The sequence below is a fragment of the Octodon degus genome, unplaced genomic scaffold (genome assembly GCF_000260255.1).
Source record: "Octodon degus isolate 3935 unplaced genomic scaffold, OctDeg1.0 scaffold00134, whole genome shotgun sequence".
Taxonomy (NCBI): domain Eukaryota; kingdom Metazoa; phylum Chordata; class Mammalia; order Rodentia; family Octodontidae; genus Octodon; species Octodon degus.
The window spans coordinates 2,064,233-2,084,200 of record NW_004524710.1 but is presented as its reverse complement, the minus strand read 5'-3'; positions in this window follow the sequence as shown (position 1 = coordinate 2,084,200).

Below are 19,968 nucleotides of genomic sequence, written 5' to 3'. Positions count from 1 at the left end.
TCTCTCTCTCTCTCTCTCTCTCTCTCTCTCTCTCTCTCTCTCTTTCTTTCTTATATTTTTAGGAAAGGGTCTGCAGGGTGTTCAGGGTCTCACTACTAGATCAGACTCATAGTGATCCGCCTGTTTACAGCCTCCCAAGAGCTGGGATTGCAGGTGCGTGCCACCATGCCCAGTCTCAGTTGCTGTCTCAGCATGCCCTGGGGGCGGGGCCAGCACCACAGGCCCAGGGATTGAACCTCTGGTTCCTCTACTGCTTGCAGGTGCTTTAATCCACTGAGCTATTTGGCCAGCCTGATACAATTGTTTTGAAAAAAAATTCTCAGAACATTTTTAGAGAACCTAGTTTGCTTCACACATGTACCAGGCCTACACAGTGCATCAGTTCCACTCCTTTTCCAATGTGTATTGCATACTTTCCAGTTGAAAAATCAATTGTGTTAGTGGAGAATATAAATATGTCACACATTTTGCTATATTTTTGTCATGCGAGTATAAAATTGCAATTCTATAATTTTTTTTCGTTCTTGCCTTGAGTCCTAAGCAGTCCTTTTGGTATTCTTTCCACATTTCCAAGTTTCAGCTTCTTCTCAGCATTAACTTTTGAACACATGTTTTGATGCATTTTTACGCTGATTCTCAGTCAGATGCCTATATTTCTACATTGCTGTGCATTCTTTTCCAATTTTAAGCTGTTTGGCAAGTTCTTTGGGTAGCCATTAATTTTTAGGACACTTCTTCTTTGGAATAACTTGTAATTGCTTAGTCAGAATTATGATTTGGAGAACAGCCTGACCCTCTGGAACTATTTTTACATGACTTCACAGAACTATGTTGTATATTTTCTGATATCCTTGAAGTCCGCTGGCCTCCACTCCTGTGGCTGTGAAAGCAGGAATGTAGTGTTTGGCTGTTCCATGACTTGCCTTTGTGCTGATGGTCAGCATCAGTAGTTGATCACAGCATCCTTTCCCACGCCATTCATTCTTCCTTCTCGACACTGGGCTCTACACACATTATTAATGATCAAAGCTGGCATTCGATCTGCTATTGTTGCTGCATAGCTCTTGGTTCCTCTAATATTCTTAGGTTCTAAGAATAAATCAATTAATTTTAATTTATTAAATTTTCTTTAATAAATTAAGAAGCCAGTTACATATTTAAAATATCCATCTGGGTTGATATTTTAAATATGTAACTGGCTTCTTAATTTATTAAACATTAAGAAAGATTTCTAAGTCCCCCATATGTTCTCTCCAGCCTGGTTTCTTTAAGGAAGGGATCCTCTATTTCTATACTTATCTTAGAATATTTATAATAAATTTCAAATTTGCTACCTTTTATGGTCCACTAATGTGAGTTCCTAATTCTTACTTTCAGGTACTAAGCCCAAAATATATCATTAAAATTGATTCATAGCTTGGTACAGTGGTGCATGCCTGTAATTCTAGCTTTCTTGAGAGACTGAAGCAGGAGGACTAAGAATCAAGAACAGCTTAAACAATTTAGAGAGACTTTGTGTCAAAATTAAAAAAAAGGATTAGGGATGTGGCTTAATGGCAAAGCAGTCTGATATCCAAAACCTAAAACAGAGAGAGAGAGAGAGAGAGAGAGAGAGAGAGAGAGAGAGACAGAGAGAGAGACAGAGAGAGAGAGAGAGACAGAGAGACAGAGACAGAGAGACAGAGACAGAGAGACAGAGATAGAGAGACAGACAGAGAGAGACAGAGACAGAGAGAGACATACACACACACACAGAGTTCACAGTGGCCATCTTTATTTTCACTAGGTCTTCTGGTTATCTAGTGCCACAAAGGAAACCATCCCCAAACTTATGCCTAAAGCCACACTAATCACTCCCCTCTCAGTCTGTAATCTGGGTAGGACTTGCACTGATAGCTCACCTTTGCTCCATGCAGCTCTAGCAGAGGCAGGCACCTCAACTGGGGGCTTGAAGACCCATTTCAAGTTAGATCCCTGATCTGGTGTCAGATTGGTGCTGGTACTCAGTCCTTGCTTAGTCAAGTGTCCTTAGCTCCTCCAGGCCTTCCTGCAAGCTGTGTGGATTTCCTTTATGGCACAGTATCTTGGTTTTCAGTATGACCCAAGAAAAAAGTAGAGGGTGCATCACATTTTTATACCACAGTCTTGAAAATCATGAGGTATGTCTTCTGCTGCACTGGGTTGGTGAGGGCAGAAACACACTCAGGTTCAAGGAGAGGAGACATAACCTTCACTTTCTGAGAAGGACAGTTAGTAATGGAAAGAACAATACAGCCAGGAAATACTTCTGAGATCATCTTTGAAATATGCCATCTGCCATAGTAGCAAACTACTTCTGCCTAGTGATCACTGTGTTCCAGTAAATCAAAGAATAATGAGTGGGCATTCACCATGCCCACATCATATCAGCACTGATATGATCATTTAGAGAACATAGCCATAGTTCTTTTCACTCATTCAACCAATAGATACTGAAGGTCCACCATGCATTGACACTGTTTTGTGTACTCTAGTGAATTATATTCATATATAACTTTTAATAATTCCATTCTTGTCATATCCTCACTCTCAAATATTCCATAGAGATTTGGTCCTTTCTTTTATTTGCCTATAAAAAGTGTTTAAAAAACCTTGGGCTTGGAGCCAGGAGAATATTTGATATATGTGTAGTATAACTATTGCTCACTAAAAATTAAAGTCTAATTTTCAAAACATTTGACTGCACTGACCCATGAGGTCAGAAGCTGACTTTAAGCAATGGACACAGTCTTACTGTGGATAGCACGTGAGACAGCTGAATACTTGCCAAAGGAGTCTTGTTTTTTATTTTCCTTCCTTATTCAAATCCATGAATAAACATTTAGCATGCACTGTATTCAAGAGCCTGGGCTTGACACTGAGGAAACAAAAAAAGAATAAACAGATTCTGTTCTCACTGGTATATAAAAAGCCTTTGTCAGTTGTGTCATCTGCCGAGAATGCTCTTAACCTGATCTCCATGTCATTCACTCCATCGCTGCTGCTACTTCTGAGTTTGTACAGTCTTAAAGTGTCCTTCCTCATTCATCTCAGATAAGCTACCATCTCTCCATTATTTTCTATTTTAAATATTTAGTTTTCATAGCACATATACATCAAAGTTACTTAGCATTTGCCTCCTTAGGAATTAAAGCAAATGAAATCATGTCACAACCACCAGAAAATATCTGACACATACTGTAGGTGTGTAGCAGATAGACCCGGAATACTTGTTGAGCTGTGAAAATGGAGGGGGACATCAGAGAAAGACAAGTGCGGTTCCAGTGAGGGTGGTCAGGAGAATACCAACATTATGAACAGAAGTAGAGAGATTGTGGTGGTGGAGTTTTTGTAGACAGGCTTTTATTTACAGATTTGTATCTTTAGAGGCACACATTTGACTGCAATTTGGAATATGCCCCTAACAAAAAAGCAACTAAATGTTTCAAAATGTTTCCTGATGAACACAATACTTACTATTTGGGCTGCTCCCCCTACCTTCCAACATCTTGTGGGACATCTTTACTACAGGAAATGTTACTCTAAGTGTCATAGGAAGATCAGCCTCCATGGCTAGTTATTAATCAAATAAAAATGATAATGACTCATGTTGGCCTTTTATCCTCAGCAAGTCTGTTTCCTAGAAGTAATATCCAAACATGATGAGGTGTGGAATCTTAGTTGCCTAGGCTAGCAAAGGTTAATGTTCGTCGCTGTTCCCACACAGGTGCATGAGGTTGAGGAATATAATGGAAAAGTGCTGGGAATCCTAGACACAAACAGGACCTCAGGGTCAAAGAGGGCTTCCCAAAAATAACAATTGTTGAAGGGCCAGGCCTCTGTGTGTGTGAGCCAGCAGACATCGGTAGTACACACAGCACTCAAGTGGAAACAGAGGCGAATGATTTGGCAGTTGTTTCCTGACCATAAAAAAAACTATGAAGCAAACTTCTAATAACATAAAGCTAATAGAGTGATTGTTGCAGCTGTAATGTGACTATATTTCACATATTAATTCTTGGAGCCTATAAATAGTGGATTCCTAGTGGTTTTATTATGTAAGAAAACCCGGACAAAAGCCATAATCAGTGTTCACATAATTTTTCCAAATTTGGCAATTCTGAAGAAATGGGAAAGATCCAAGAGTGTCCACTGGGGAAAGATGAAGTGAGAAGACCATAAACTGCAATGAGTTTTCTCTACCAACACCAACCTAGATTCCCTGAAGAGAGGTTCTCAGACCTTCCTGAGCATCATCTGGTGAAGCTTTAATAGTTACAACTTTTGGGATCCTCCAGAGACAAATTAAATCAGAATCTCTGGGGCCAGGGCCTGGCAAACTTATTTGAAAGCTTTCTAGGTGTATTAGCTTCTAGGGACGCTATAACAAAATGTATGAAGCAACAGAAATGTATTTACCTGTAGATCTGAAGGCCAGAAGTCTGAGATCAAGATGTCAGTCTGACGTCTTGGTCTGACAGTCAGAGAGAGAAGCTGTTCCATGTTACTCTGGCTTCTGGTAGCCTCAGGTAGTGTGCTGGATTAGGAGGTCAAGGTCTTTTTGAGAGACACAATTTAATGCATAACACTAAGTGATTCTGCTGTACAGCTAATAAGAATCCCTGATCTAAATTTGATTTTGTTTCTCCTTCCACTTAAACACTCAGAGAACAAAAGAGAAAAAGAAAAATGAGAAGAAAATGTGAAGGGTATGTTGAGAACAGTTTAGATGTTTTATGTTGAGGAAGGACCCTCCCCTTCTTCATGACCCCTCAGACCTCAGGAATGGCTCCTGAAACTAAGAATATTTGGTTTCAACTTCTTCTGCTTAATCTGATCATGTGAACCTAATCTTTCCTAAAAGACTGACTCTAGAACCCTCTATGTTCAGTTGTTCTCAGGCCAGAATAAGCAGCAGGATAAACTAGGGAGATTTTAAGTGAAGTTATCAAGCTTAGACCCATTTTCAGCAAGTAAATTAGAATCTTTATGGGTAGAGTCTGGTCATAAAAGTATTTTTAAAGTACTCCAAACTTCTACCTGTGATGTAGTAACTAGGAATGGACTTTTCTCTCTGCCATACAAAAATCAGAAAATTTTACAAAGCATGTGAATTAAGATTTTCCAATATTGGGCAATAAGAAACACATGATTATAATTCCTGGAGGAAGGAAAACTAGAAACATGAGTCTTCTGATTTCTCAGCTTTCTGCCTGTAGATACCTTTTGACTACATGCAGCCAGGGTGATCTAAAGCAGAGTACACTTAGTTAAGAAGGAAAAAATAAACAGTTTAGGAAAATAGGAGCAGCCAGAATTCATATGGTAAAGTGCCAGAGACAAGAGAACTATACAGAGACATCTGAGCAAGATTTCCCTTGACTTTGGTTTGTTGATGAATAATGAAGCATGAATGTATAATCATGTAAGGAGGAACTCTAATGGTATAAGAAAGATCTATCAGATCTAAATGATTCCTAGAATTCATACATGGCTGGCAAAAGCATCATTTTTTTTTGTATTTTAGTAAGGGTGTAGAGGGTCTCACTATGGAGATCAGACTTGTAGTGATCTGCCTATGTTTATCCTCCTAAGATCTGGGATTACAGGCACACACCACCATGCCCAGTCTCAACTGCCATGCATCCTGGGGCTGGCATGGCATGCTGGGGATCGAACCCCAGCTGCTGTGCCTGCCTAAGCAGGTGCTTTAATCCACTGAGCTATTTGCCCATCCCCAGAAACTTCATTTTGACCAACCAGAAGAGACAGTCCTTATTATATATCCAAGACATTGAGTAAGACTCCAAATGGGCCACACTTTAAAAGTACTAGTCCTTAATCATAATACTTGATTTCAAAATATATTCAAAGACCATAGCAAGAAAAATGCATAGTAGTGCCACAAAAATAGACATGTGGATCAGTGTAGTAGAGGACAAAGAAACAAGCCAATACAACTACAGCCATCTGATTCTTAACAAGTAAGCCAAAATTATATGCTTTGTAAAAGACAACCTCTTCAATAAAGGATACTGGGAAAACAGGATACCACTAGCTAGAAGACCTAAACAAGTTCTTTTTCTCTCACCATGTAAAAAATCAATTCAAAATGGGTCAAACACTTAGGTGAAAGCCTTGAAAGTTTAAAGCAACTTAAATAAAATAGGGGAAACACTCAGTTCATAGGCAGAGACAAAGACAGCCTGAATAAGGCTCCAACAGAAAAGCAAATAATAAGATTAAACAAATGAGACTTATCAGATTTAAAACTTTCAGTATATTAAATTAAAAACCTGTACAACAAAGGAAGCATGAAAAGACAACTTACAGAGTGGGAGAAAATTTTTGGGTAGCTACTCTTCTAAGATAGAATTCATATCCAGGAAACACAAAGAACCCATAAAGCACAAGAAAAGAATAACAACAAATAATACAATGAATAGACAAATGAACTGAACAGATATAAAAAGTTTGACATATTTAGTAAATGAATTGAAGAAAATGCAAATCAATAGTAAATTGAAAATCCATCTCATTCCAGGCAGCACGGCTATTATCAAGAATATAAAAATATAGTGAGTAGTGATAAGGATACAGGAACCAGGGATCCTTCTACACTGTTGGTCAGAATATATAGCCACTATGGCAACCAGCATGGTTGTTCTTCAGAAAACTAAAAATAGAATCACCATGTGATCCTGCTGTACTACTTATGGTATATACCTAAAGAAATTAAAGTCAACATGCTCTAGGGATATCCGCATACTCATGTGTATTGTGGCAGATTTCATAATAGTCAAGACATGGAAAAGCCCAGATGTATATCAATGGATGAGTGAAAAAAGAAAATATGGTACATATACATGGTAGAACATTATTAAGCCGTAAGTAAGAATAGAATAATATAATTTGGGTGGAACTGGAGTGCATTGTGTTAGGCAAAATATTCCAGACTCAGAAAGGCAAGTATTGCATACTGTCTCTAAAATGATGAATCAAAAGAAAAACAAGCCAAAGATAGTATGAAAATATGGGGAGACTATTATTAGAAAACAAGAAGAAAATAAGAAGGCAATGAGGGAGGATAGTAGGAGAGAGTGTCTATGATCAAAATAAAGTTTGTACATGTATTAAAAAGCTACATTGGCCCTAATATTTTGTAAAATTAATATATAATAATAAAATATATATTTTAGAAAGATATGGAATACACCTAGAGTAAGTTGTAGTCTGCATGCACCATAACAAGGTTTGAAAGCAAGCCTTTGGAAAGTCAAGTGAGGAAACTTTCTCTCTGGAACAAAACCAAAAACTAAAAAGAAAGTTACAAAATTCATTGCTCAAAAATGTGAAGTACACAGTGTCTGCACCTAATAAAAAATTATTAGACATATGAAAAAAGCCATGAAATTGTGACATTTAACAAGATAAGCAGCAAGTCATTAGACATATCCTATGAGATACCAGAGATGATGATATTAGCAAGTAGAACTTTAAGACAGTTGAATGCACTCAAGATCAAGAAAACCTAAATATACCATATCAAAGAGAGGAAACAGAAAAATAAAAAAGTTCCTCAGATTACTGCAATACGTAGTTAGGATTGAAGGAGTCATTAGGTGCTGTGCAATAAGACAAAGTAGGTAGAAACAAATTTAACTTTTAAGGAAGCTAAGGGGAGATAGTGAAGGGAATAAATGATAGAAACTGCTGTGTTTCATCTTATAAATTACTTACTAAAAGTATTGAATATCCTTCTATATCTTTATCTTCAAGGTCAACTATATGCCTTGGACATACAGGCAACTGTTAGAGGGATATTGATCCTTGGAGTTAATAAAGTTGTGTGTGTGTGTGTGTGTGTGTGTGTGTGTGTGTGTGTATTTTCTAATAACAAAGTTTTATCTATCATAAAGGATGACCTAATGGGCTTTCATTATTAAATTATTTATACACTTATTGCATGTTACTATAATGATATTTTAAATCCAGTTGTGGAAAGCTGAAGAATCTCTTATAATTTTACAGATACTTACACATTGGGTCTTAAAACATCACAGTAAATTATATATGCTGTCAGCAGGAAAACCAGTGATATCCTGAAGAACTAATCCAGGTCAGGAGCTGTGTTAAGGATCTACTTAAATTCTTTTCTCTCTGCAGAGGTGGAGAGTTATCTGTTTGAGAACATACATCTCAGAGAACATAAAGATCAAGACACTAGCTTTAGAAATTAAAACAATGTTTGAATTGCTTTTCAAAATGTAGTGTCTGGCAGACAAGTGACTCAAAGTATTACATCAAAATCAGTCAAATCATGGCTTGTGATTAGAGTACTTTGGTTTTGTTTTTGAGAGCCCAAACCTAATACTAAAGCGAAGTAGGGTAAAACAAAACAAAAACAAAAAATTCTTACACTTTACTCCCAAAATTGCTGTCATCCATTAATAGCTTCTCCTGAAAGCTGTGGTTTTTATTGAACTAAGAATCTTGTCTGAAGCTGGGCAGGGTGATGCGTGCGAGTGATCCCAGCACCTGAGAGGCTGCGGCAGGAGAAGCACCATGAGTTTGAGGTCTGTGTGAGCTGCAGGAGCCAGTTCAGGGGCAGCCTGCATTACATAGCAAGATCCTGTCTCAAACAAAACAAGAAAAAACAAAATGAATTCTGCCTGGACATTGATTACAATTACAGTGACATAATTGATAAGCAACATGGTTGAGGGTATTTTTCATTTGGGCAAAACCATCACTAGCATTATTGTCAACTTGAATTTAAAACTTGTGCTCATGTAAAGAAGTGTTGATCACATAGAGCGACTGGTGCATTTTTAAATGATTATGTGTAACCTAAGTAGATTTCATGCAGCTCCCTGCCTGGAACATTGTGAAAGTCCTCTTGATATTTCACAGACTCCAAAACAAAAATGCTGAATTGGAGAGCATTCAATGAATGACAATAAGGCTAATCCCAAAAGGAAAAAAAAAAAATCATGCTGTGGGGAATACTTATATCTAAATAATTAAAAGCTAGTTTCTATCTTAAAACAATAACATAAGACACTGGAATCAACATTTTCTCTAAGTTACTCTGAACCTACATTTCTCTTTTGGTGGACTGTATTTTATTTTGAGTTGGAAGACAGTGAGCAAAAATAGTGAATGAGCTAAACTTCAGATGATGAATCCCTTTTGTGGGAAAAATGTGAACCCCAGTAAATTTTTACCTGATATTGGCAATAACACAAATAGGTGTTCAGATGTATATTCCAAAGTTCAAAACAGATATTAAGTCATAATATTAAACTAAGAAATCACAAGTATGTGAAAAAGATTACTGAGGAAGAGGGTGAAGGAATGAGGGAGGGGTATATAGGTAGCATCATAGAAAAAATCCAAAGATATTACACAGGGGGGAAATGTAGAATAGATGAAACATGCAGGATTTCAAAATATTCCCTAAAGGGCATGTGCTAAGGATGTGGGTGTCAGTTGATGGACCTTTAGAGGGTGACTGGATCTTGAGGCTGTCTGATTCTGTGAGTGGATTAATCCACTGATGGACTTAGACTTTGAGGGCATTCCTGGGAGGCAATGAAAAATCTAAGAGGTGGAGCCTAGATGAGGGGAGCAGGTCCTGGAGGCATGACCTTGGAGGCTGTTTCCTGTCCACCACCCTTGCTTCTCTCCCTCCCTCCCTCTTCTCCTTACTGGCTGCCATGAGGGGAGAAGATGTTCTCCACTGTCCACTCCCACTGCCCGCCCACCTGTATCTTCATCACTGTGTTCCTTGCTAAGTGCCGGATGTGGATCTGCTGACACTGACACATTCTACTGATAGAGAAGTTACCTGTGAGTGGGAAGAGATTATATGTGTTCCTAATTATAAAGACTCAAAAGATTTCCTACTTTCTTCCTTAAGCCTGATACCTGCTGGACTGACATAAAATCTTGAGCACAGTAGAGATACTTCAAGTCCACAAGTCTAATTTTTGTTAGGTTTGCCTTTTAATAGAATCTCATAAGTGTTTGCTTTATATCTCTTAATGTATGAAATTTCTGTCCCCAGGTGCACCTCATTCTCTAGATTTACTCTTTTTAACCACTAAGGTCAGTGAGGATGCATACAGGGCTTAGGGGGAAAGTAAGATTGCAGTAGAATTTACTAAGGTTTGAAACAGACATTATTCTAAATCTATGTCATATGAGTGATTTCATTGTCAGCTTACAGTGGAATCTGAATGCACTATCAGCTCTTTATTTAAGCCAGATGAGCCAGTTCTCCAGCTTTACTCTCTTTGCTCTGTACCTTTGTGGACTGAGGTCCCTTCTCTGGGGGAAGCAGTAACCACATCACATGGACTAGCTGCTTTGCGCCACCTGGCCATGATGCAAGCCTTGAAAAGGAAATGTCCTAGGAAGACTCCTAAAGATTTGATGCAAATAGGGCACAGGTCTTAAATAAAAATCCAAGGTGACATTCCAATCTCTCTAGTCTTTTGGATATTTTCTCTGCAATATACCAAGGAAGTTGATTTTAATTGCAAACCTTTCAATTGGTTCTCCTATTTCAGTGAATTTGTAGACTCAAAACTCCCTGAATATAGAAGTTGAGTGCCCTGAAGGCAATACACCGCCATGCTGTCAAAACCACTTGCAGTCTACCAGTCGGAGGTCAGGAGATCAAAGGAATTCTGACCAGATACAACTCACAGTGGGCAGTTTGGATCTCTGAGCCCACTCTAATTATTTTCTTCGTTCTTGAATAATTGGGTTATACCTTTGAGTAGCAGATCTCTACAACTGACCTGGGGATGAGGGAGGTTGTGGAAGGAAAGGCCGAGTATATGTTGCTAGAACTAATTCTACTTGCCAAAATTAGCATTGAATTTCTTGAATAATTTTAGAAATTAGTGCCACCATCAAGGACTTGAAAATTGCAGTCGATTTCTAACTGACCCTCAAACTATTTGGTTCATAAAAAATGATGGGTCTTGAAGAATGATAGTGGCTTTTATGGATTTAAGTTTTGTTTACCCTTCACCAACCTAACCCCTAAAGTGATAGCATTAGGTGGTAAAACTATGGGGAGATGTCAGAAGGATGGAGCCCTTGTAAATGTGATTAGTGCCCTTATAAAAAATGCAGCCCAGGGAGCCCTCTAAGTTCTTTAGAAGGAAGTTGGTATCTGCTAACAGGAAGAGGATTCTCACTAAGACCGTACTGGCATGCTCACTTCAGACTTCAAACTTTCAGAATTGTAAGAAATAGACATCTGTTGTTTATAAGCCACTTAGTTTATGGTGCTTTGATATAACAGCCCAAACTAAGAAAAGTGGAAAGCTACAAACATAATCTAATAATAACTGTAATTGCAGCTGGTGTTCCAGAGGTGGTTTTATTTCCAGAGCAAATAAACACATTCCCTGGTAATTCACATGCAGCTATCAATTTTCTTAATGCTTTTTTGTTGTTCCATATGTGTTAGTAAAAATCACTGGAAACATTTTATTTTTATCCAGCAGGTTAGCAGCATACCTTTTACAGTCTAAGGTCTTATCAGTTCTCCAGCCCTTTGTCATAATACAGTCCTCAGAGACCTTTGGCTTTTTTATTCCATAGGATATGAGACTGGCACATTGCACAGATGTGCGCTTGGATCTGGCAGGCAGGAAGTAAAAATGACTCTAAACACATCATGAAGTAAGTATATGTCACTTCTAGGGAAACAAATATCATGCAAATGCATGTTGGTAAAATTTCTAGGTCTTGAGTAGTCTGGAACATATTGAATTATTCTTTTCATGGTAAAAGACAAATTGTTGAACCTAGCACAACACTTACATGATGTTTTGGATTTGAGTGTGCTACTCAAAACCTTCACCATATTACCTCAGAAGCTGCCTGTTTCAAGGTGACTAAGAATAGAGATGGCATTGAACCAGGTTACCTGTTGTATAACCTATTCTATCACCTGAGGTAATGATCCAATAGATCCACAGCCTTAAAAGTGTCAGTGGGAGATATAGATGCTATGTACAGCCTCATGAGGTCCTCTAGAATTGAATCATATTTCATACTCTTTCAGTTTTGTAACAAAGCCGTGCCAACCTCTGTAGATGACTACATTTGGTTTCAGAAGTTTTTTGGCTCATTACTGGGTTTTAAGAGAAACTGGAACTGACCACTGGCTACCATGTTAGCAGGCAAGCTAAAATGACTGTCATAAACTGGTATCTATAACCTATTATTACTCCAGCAGTAGATGTGATGATAATTGCTCACAGTTAAATCTTAGTAAAAGCTTGCATGTACATTCCTATATCCTTATGGTCTGTTTCTTTAAACCTTGCTGATACACAGTTAGGTTTCTATGCATAAATCACCAGAACTTGGGGACCACGTGGCTCAAGAGGCTTAAAGAAAGAGCTGATAGCACATTCAGTTTCCACAATAAGCTGACAATAAAGTTACTCACATGGCATAGATTTAGGATGTCCATATAAATTCTCATGAAATTCTACTTTCTCCCTAAAGCCTGTGTGCATGCTCATTGACTTTAGTGGTTAACTAACTAGAAGGGAAGCTAGATTTGTAAGATAATTGTTAAGTGTAGATTTTATTTTCTATATTATTTATGATGATAGCTGCCCCTGCAACGTATCTCAAGGTTTTGAGTGGTTCAAACTCATATCTTCTGGAAGTTTATATGCATCTCTCAGTCTGATGAAAGCTTTTTAACTATTAAAATGTATAGACTATATGTATATGCATATGAATAATATCTAAATTATGGAACTATAAAACCTTTTTCATGAAAAAAATATTAGTTTGTATTGGAGAAGATTTTCATTACAAAATTGTAACAACCAAAACAAGATGGGTCATCCCTAAGTCATGTTCGAATCAAACAGTCAGACTCACAAGAGAAGGAGATATTAGAATGTGTAAACTTCTCTGGACTTGGCCAAGATACCACAAAGGAGGCTGAGTAAGATTGTTTCCCTGGGAGGGTGGCAGACCCTCGTTGGAGAAAAGGCAGGCTGTGCCTCTCATGGTTAGCCATGGATATCCTGGAATTAGCCTACTTCTTAACTCTACCCTTCATAGCCTGTTATGGTTTATAGGTAGATATCTTCCCCAAACCTTCTGTGGTCATAGGTGGGGCTTTGGGGTGGCTGGATCAGGGATGTGCGATGCTGAGATTTAGGTAGGATATGTAGTCCTGGATCAGCCCCCTTAGTGGATTAACAAAATTCTGGGTGTTGTTGAATGGATTTATTGAAGAGGGAAGCCCCACTCTGGGGTGGATGGATGGCACCAGCAAAAGGCTTACAGCCTGGATGAATTATGAAGGGACACACAGAGGACAGGCTTGTGGCTTGTTGCTTGCTGGCTGGCATGTCATGGGCTGTTTCTTTTCTGCAATCCCTGCTTTAGAGTCAGCCACCTATGGACTGAAACTGCTATACAATGTGAGCTAGGGGGCAGGGAGATAGGTCAGTGGAATAAGGGCTTGCAGGGCAAATACAAGGTCCTGAGTTCAATCCCTGGTACCACCAAAAAAGAAATGTGAGCTAAAATAAACCTTTACAGTACAAGTTCTCATATGTAGTGTCCCAAATTTTCTGATCAAGAAGATTATGAGGCCAAAGAGGAAAGTGATCGATGACGTAGAGTGGGCCTAAGGAGAGTCACATGGGGAGAAGACACTCTCTCAGGCTTTCACAGAGAGCACATTGGCCAAGCAATGGCCGTGACTCATCCACATGGCTGCACTGATAAAGGTTCTACAATCTGAGGTACAAGATCTCAGGACAAATCCTGAGGGCATTTCACTGACCTTCTCAGACCAAAAAGCTACAACTCTTGTTGCATAGGTCCTGCTTTACCTTGGTCTTAACCATCCAGTAGAAAAGTATGAAGACGAAATATAGGAAATAAAGCCATGCTGTTATGTTGAGCTGTGGGGGACTCAGGTCAATAATTTCTGACATTGCCAGCTAAACAGAAGACCCAATGCTATTATGGGCTACTGGAATCTTTTAGAATATTTTGCTGAGTTTACACACCTATAATATTGAATAACGGAACTTAGAAAAAATGGGGTATACCTATGAATGTCCATTTTGTATCTGTGTATTCAAGGTGGTTGGGATAGATATATAGTTGCATTCTCTTAATGAATGGAATGATTTGTTCTAATGGTGTTTGTAAATAGGATCACAAGTCCGCATCTTGTACAGCAATTAACCACTAAGAAGAATATATGCAGTGTATTATTTGTTGAAACTGTACTTCCGATTTGATTTGAAACTGTCTCATTGCTATCTGTTTATCAATAAAACTTTGAAAAAAAAATAAAAAAATAAACCTTTACTCCTTTAACTTGTAGGTGTTGATTGCTTTGTCTCAACAGTGAACAAAGCAACCAAGACACTGTCTCAATCTCCTCGTCTGTGAAATGGGGATAATTGGAGTAACTACTCCTTAGGGTTGTTACGAAGACTCAATATCTTACGATCAAATGTGTATTTGCTCAGCTGTAAGAGAATTATCACTATTTTCCCACATTTGGCCTTGAGCTTGCACTGAGATAGCAGAGCCACATCTGTGCAGCAAAACAAGGTGGCAAGGCACATCCTTCTGGAGGCCTGTTTTAGCCTGTCCTTGCTGCAGTGAGTGCAGAGCACCTAGACCTTCAGGCTTGAACTCTGTGAGTAATTCATGTTTTGTCCTCTGGAAGTCTGCATCAGTTTCCACTGTTGTCCTGGAACAAAAAGGTCACTGTCCACTGTTGATTTGTATCATGATTGTATTGTTAATAACTTTCATTAGTTACAGAGTGATAAACTGTGCAAGAAACAGGAATCACAAACGAAGGAATCCAACTCCATTATACTCGAAGCTGAACTATCATAAAAAGATCACAATGTGATTTTTCTTTGTGTTCTTTCATTTTTTGTGTTGTAGAAATGTTAATTTAAAGTGTAATTTTTAATTAAATTTTATTTGAGGGAATGTTAAATAACACCAGCACATGCTATATTTAGCAATGGCACTCCCATTCAACACGAGGATGAGAATGCTTTATATGGAGAGTAAATTCCATGAGGACAGTGGCCTTATCAGTTTTCTATATTGCTATATCTCTCATTCTTGAAGTACAGTATGTACTCTATAGGTGACTTACTAACCTATTCTAGAATGAGAATACTATTCCATGTGGTTCTAAAAGAAATTTTAAAAATGAATGGTTTTAGTTATAGTTGTTATGATTGCATATGGGAAAGTTTTAATTGAGAGATGTTGTTATTTTTAGAATTTAGTATATATACATGTATACATGTGGAGAGGAAATGTATGTGTGTCTCCTTGTAGATGTGTAATTATGTACATACATATGCATGTATATGAAGTATATCCACTACAATCATGGTTGCAGCTGATCTATATTGAACATTTACCAATTTCCAGACATTGAGCTATATTTTTTTCTTTTGTATTTCAGGGAAGGGTCTACAGGGTGTTTAGGGTCTCACTATTAGATTGGACTCCTAGTGATCCACCTGTTTACAGCCTCCCAGGAGCTGGGATTACAGGCCCGCACCACCAGTCCCTGCACTCGCCTAAGCAGGTGCTTAGTCCTCTGAGCCATCTCACTGGCTCTGATAGCCTCTTTCCTTTGCCCTGCCTACTGCTAGTATTTGTCGAGATACTGCTTTGTGATGATGACCTCTGAAAATGCAAAGAAGAGAAGTGCACAAGAACTAGCCTGGAGACGCTCGTGTTCCAGGGAGTAAACAGATATACCACGTGCCCACTATGCAGTGCAATCGGATGGTGGCACATGTAGCCTGCTGTGGGCTGCAGAGGAGGATGTGACTCACCAGTTCTGGGATGTCAGGAAATTTGAGTTGAAAATGTGTTATTTAAACCAGGTTTTAATGGATGGGTAGGAATTAGTCAGGGGCAGGAACAAAAGAGTCGGGGAAGTGAGTGTGATGTTGTTCTCTGACTTTCATCAACCGTCTCCCTTATTGCAATCTTTGTGCATAGAACACCCTGATGATGAGACAAGTAGGTTCTTAAACATCTCCAGTCTTCGATCACTTTCCTCTGTGGCTCAATAATCTCCTTGATCAGAAAATTCGGGGCACAACTGAGTTATATGATTTACAGTAAGTCCTGTGGGGACTTGACTGACCTTATCAGATACAAAAGTTACATTTCTTGTTATATAGGTCTTGCTTTATCTTGGTCTTAACCATCCAGCAGAAAAGTATAAAAACGAGGTATATAAAGTAAAGCCATATTAATATGCTGAGCTGTAAAAGGCTCTAGTCAACAACTTCTGCGGACAACCCACTATTATTGTGGACTACTGGACTGTGTTGGATTGTTTTGCTGAATTCAAGCACTTATAATATTTAGATGGCAATAGAATACTCATCTCTGACAGGACTGAACTGGAGAAGTTGGACACAGAGGAAGGGCCATTTAGTATTTGTATATACAGAATAGTTAGGACAGATGTACGGCTGTTTTTGCTTGGTTCAGTGTGAGGAAGGATTTGTAGTAGTAGTGTTTGGAGGGGATGTCTTGGCTGCTTCTTGTGCTGTGGATGACTGCTGAGAAGATAACAATGTGCAATGTATTAATTATTGAAAATGTCCTATTAATCAGCTTGGAAAGTGTCTCATTGATATTTGTTTCTCAATAAAAAAAAACATTTGGCTGACACTGACAAAGGTTCTACAATATGAAGTACAGGATCTCAGGATAAATCCTGAGGGGATTGCACTGACCTTATCAGACCCAAAAGCTACAGCTCTTGTTGCATAGGTCCTGCTTTACCTTGGTCTTAACCATCCAGCAGAAAAGTATAAAAACGAAATATAAGAAATAAAGCCATGCTGTTATGTTGAGCTGTAGGGGACTCAGGTCAACAATTTCTGACACTGCCTGTCAAGCGGAAACCCAATACTATTATGGATTACTGGACTCTTTTAGAATATTTTGCTGAGTTCACATACCTATAATATTCAAATAACGGAACTTAACAAAAAAAGGGGATATAGATGAATGTCCATTTTGTATCTGTGTATTCAAAGTGGTTAGGATAGATATATAGTTACATTCTCTTAATGAATAGAAAGATTTGTTCTAATGGTGTTTGTAAATAGGATATCATGTCCACATCTTGTACAGTAATTAACCACTAAGAAGATTGTATGCAGTGTGTTAATTATTGAAACTGTCCTACCGATTTGATTTGAAACTGTCTCATTGCTATTTGTTTATCAATAAAATTATGTCAAAAAAAATCTCCAGTCTTAAGAAATGCTGTCTTTTGATGTTCAGTAAACAGTGTAGTTTCTCATCTGTTTGAGGATAAGAAGCCCAGACTTTTCCAGTTCTCCAGGGTCCATTCCTCTCTGTTGTCTTTGGCCCCCCACCCTTGACTATTGACCATGACTGCTGTCACAATATGCCACCTTTCTTGCCCAGAAGTGAGCCTTTCTCAGGCTACCACTGCTCTCCTCCCTCCCTCTGTCAGACGTGCACACTGACATGTCTGTGAACTCCTCAGAGAAAAACAGTTATGAGAAAACCATATTGTTCAGGGAAAAAATTACTGAAAGCTTCTAGATAACAAATGCAATTATAGTGCTAAAGACAATGTCACTGTCAGCAATGTAATATAACATGGATACCAGATCAGACGCCATGCCTCTCCAAGTACATCGGCCACTTTCTTCCCTAGAAGTTTCCTTTTTGCTTTGTTTGCCTACTGCCATGTTTCAGGGGACAGGCTACCTTCTTTTTCTCAGGACATATTCTCTAGCAGATTTCTCCTATGTAGTTACAACTGCAAGATTCTTTGGGAAAACAAAATATCAGCTTCCTTATAAAAAGAATTATGAATTTCTGAGAGGCAATTCTTCTCAAAATGAGACATTATTTAAATGCATTGTGCAAATAATCTCTGCAATGTTTGGATTTCAGAATAAAAATCTTACTTCACCTATGCATAAAGGTAACAGTCTTGGCCAGGGGCCACTTTCAAAATTAAGAGACAGGCAGATCTAGAGCCTGAGATCTAGAAATTATAATCTTCTATATAGAAAGAATAAAAATCTCATACTTACAATTTTAGAAATTGCAGCCTTCTACAATTTATTTTATTTTATGTATTTAGTACAGCGTTCACAGGGTCTTACTACATAAATCGGACTCATAGCTATTCTCCTGTTTTCAGCCTTCCAAGCACTGGGATTACAGGTGTGCACCACCGCGCCAAGTCTCAATCAACATGTCAGCGCCACGGGGCCAGCATGGCACACAGGGGATCGAACTCAGCCTCTGCAATCTGCCTAAGCAGGCATTTTAGTCTGCTGAGTTATCAGGTTGGACCTTACAAATGGATTTTGATCATCCCAAATACCGGTGTAAAATATTTTTAAAGCACCTAGGACCATATAATTGTAGAATGTATATATATATTATATGTATATATTATATATATGTATATATATCAACATTCTATATATATAGACTTTTTTCTGACAAATGCCATGATTTTAATGGCTAATGTCCATTCTGACTGATCACCTGTTTGTTTTGACAGGCCAATCCTATGCCATATTAGTTGTTACAAACTATAAGTATCACTTTATCGTAGAGATCTTCTCATGAGGAGTCTGGAAATATATACTACATGTGCTATCACTCCTGGGACTTTGAGTGTCATCTCGTCTACTCATTTGTCTTTTGTGTGTCTGTATGTGGCTTTGCGGTCTTTTTGTCTTGGCTTTTTAGGCAGCCTCTATGAGATGATCCAACTTGGCACTCAGGAGAATGTCTATTTGCCCACCCAGATGTAGCTGAAATGCTTAATCTTTCAAATGTTTCTTTGCTGTCCAGAGGAAAAAATGAAAGAGGTTCCCCTGATGTACAGCTGGTGACAGAGCTGGGGGAATGAGCAAATACGAACACAGAGTCTGCAGCATCAGAAGCACATTAAGTGTTGGCTTCTGTCTTTAAAACCCACATCTTTATGGACTTTAATTTATTTTGTCGAATCAAGTTTATTAACTCCTTTCCCCTCTGATTTCTTGGGAAAAGGAGATGACTTACTTATTTGGCAGTAAAAATCTGTGTTACATGTTGAAGTATTTCTTGCTTTCTATGCTGTTGCATTGAGATTTTTTTTTTGGTCCTAAATCTCTCTGGAGTCTGTCAAGTGAGCTCACTTGCCTAAACTAGAGTGGTGAATATTTTCTGTGACCAAATTCAGTCTGAGACAAAGTACAGTGCTCATTTGCTAAGATAAAAAAATCAATCTTCTGAAAGAATTTCTTCACTGCTTAAATATATCTTATATATCCAAATACATGAACACTAATGCATAAACCATTGTTCAGAAATCGCTTCACCTATTATGACCCCAAAAAGTTGTTTTTTCCAATTCCTGAAATTATTGATTTACTTCTCAAGTTAGGTGAAGACTTAACTTCCATTTTGTTCATTGGTACTTTAAATGGAAAAGGAGAAATTTGTGGACACCACCTTTTCCATGAGACAGGTATTGCCTACTTGTTCTGTAGATGACTATGGAAAGATTACAAAAGAGGAAGACATTCAGGTCACAAAGTAGATAGGTATTAGCTGCATACAAGGTCTGAAGCCAAAAAACCTGTATTCATGTTTAGATAAACTTGTCCTAAGCTACTTACATATTCCGAGCTGACTGGTTTAACTGTTAATGTACCAATAGTAACAAAGCAATAAAAACAATTCTATTTTGCTTGGTGAAAGACACATTTTCCACTATAGTTCTATCTTAGCTAGTATCAGAGAGGAGTGTGTATCTTATTATAATGAAGCTGTGAAGACCTGAAAACCATGTAACAGGCTTAGAAAGAACTGTCATTTTTTGTTTAATAT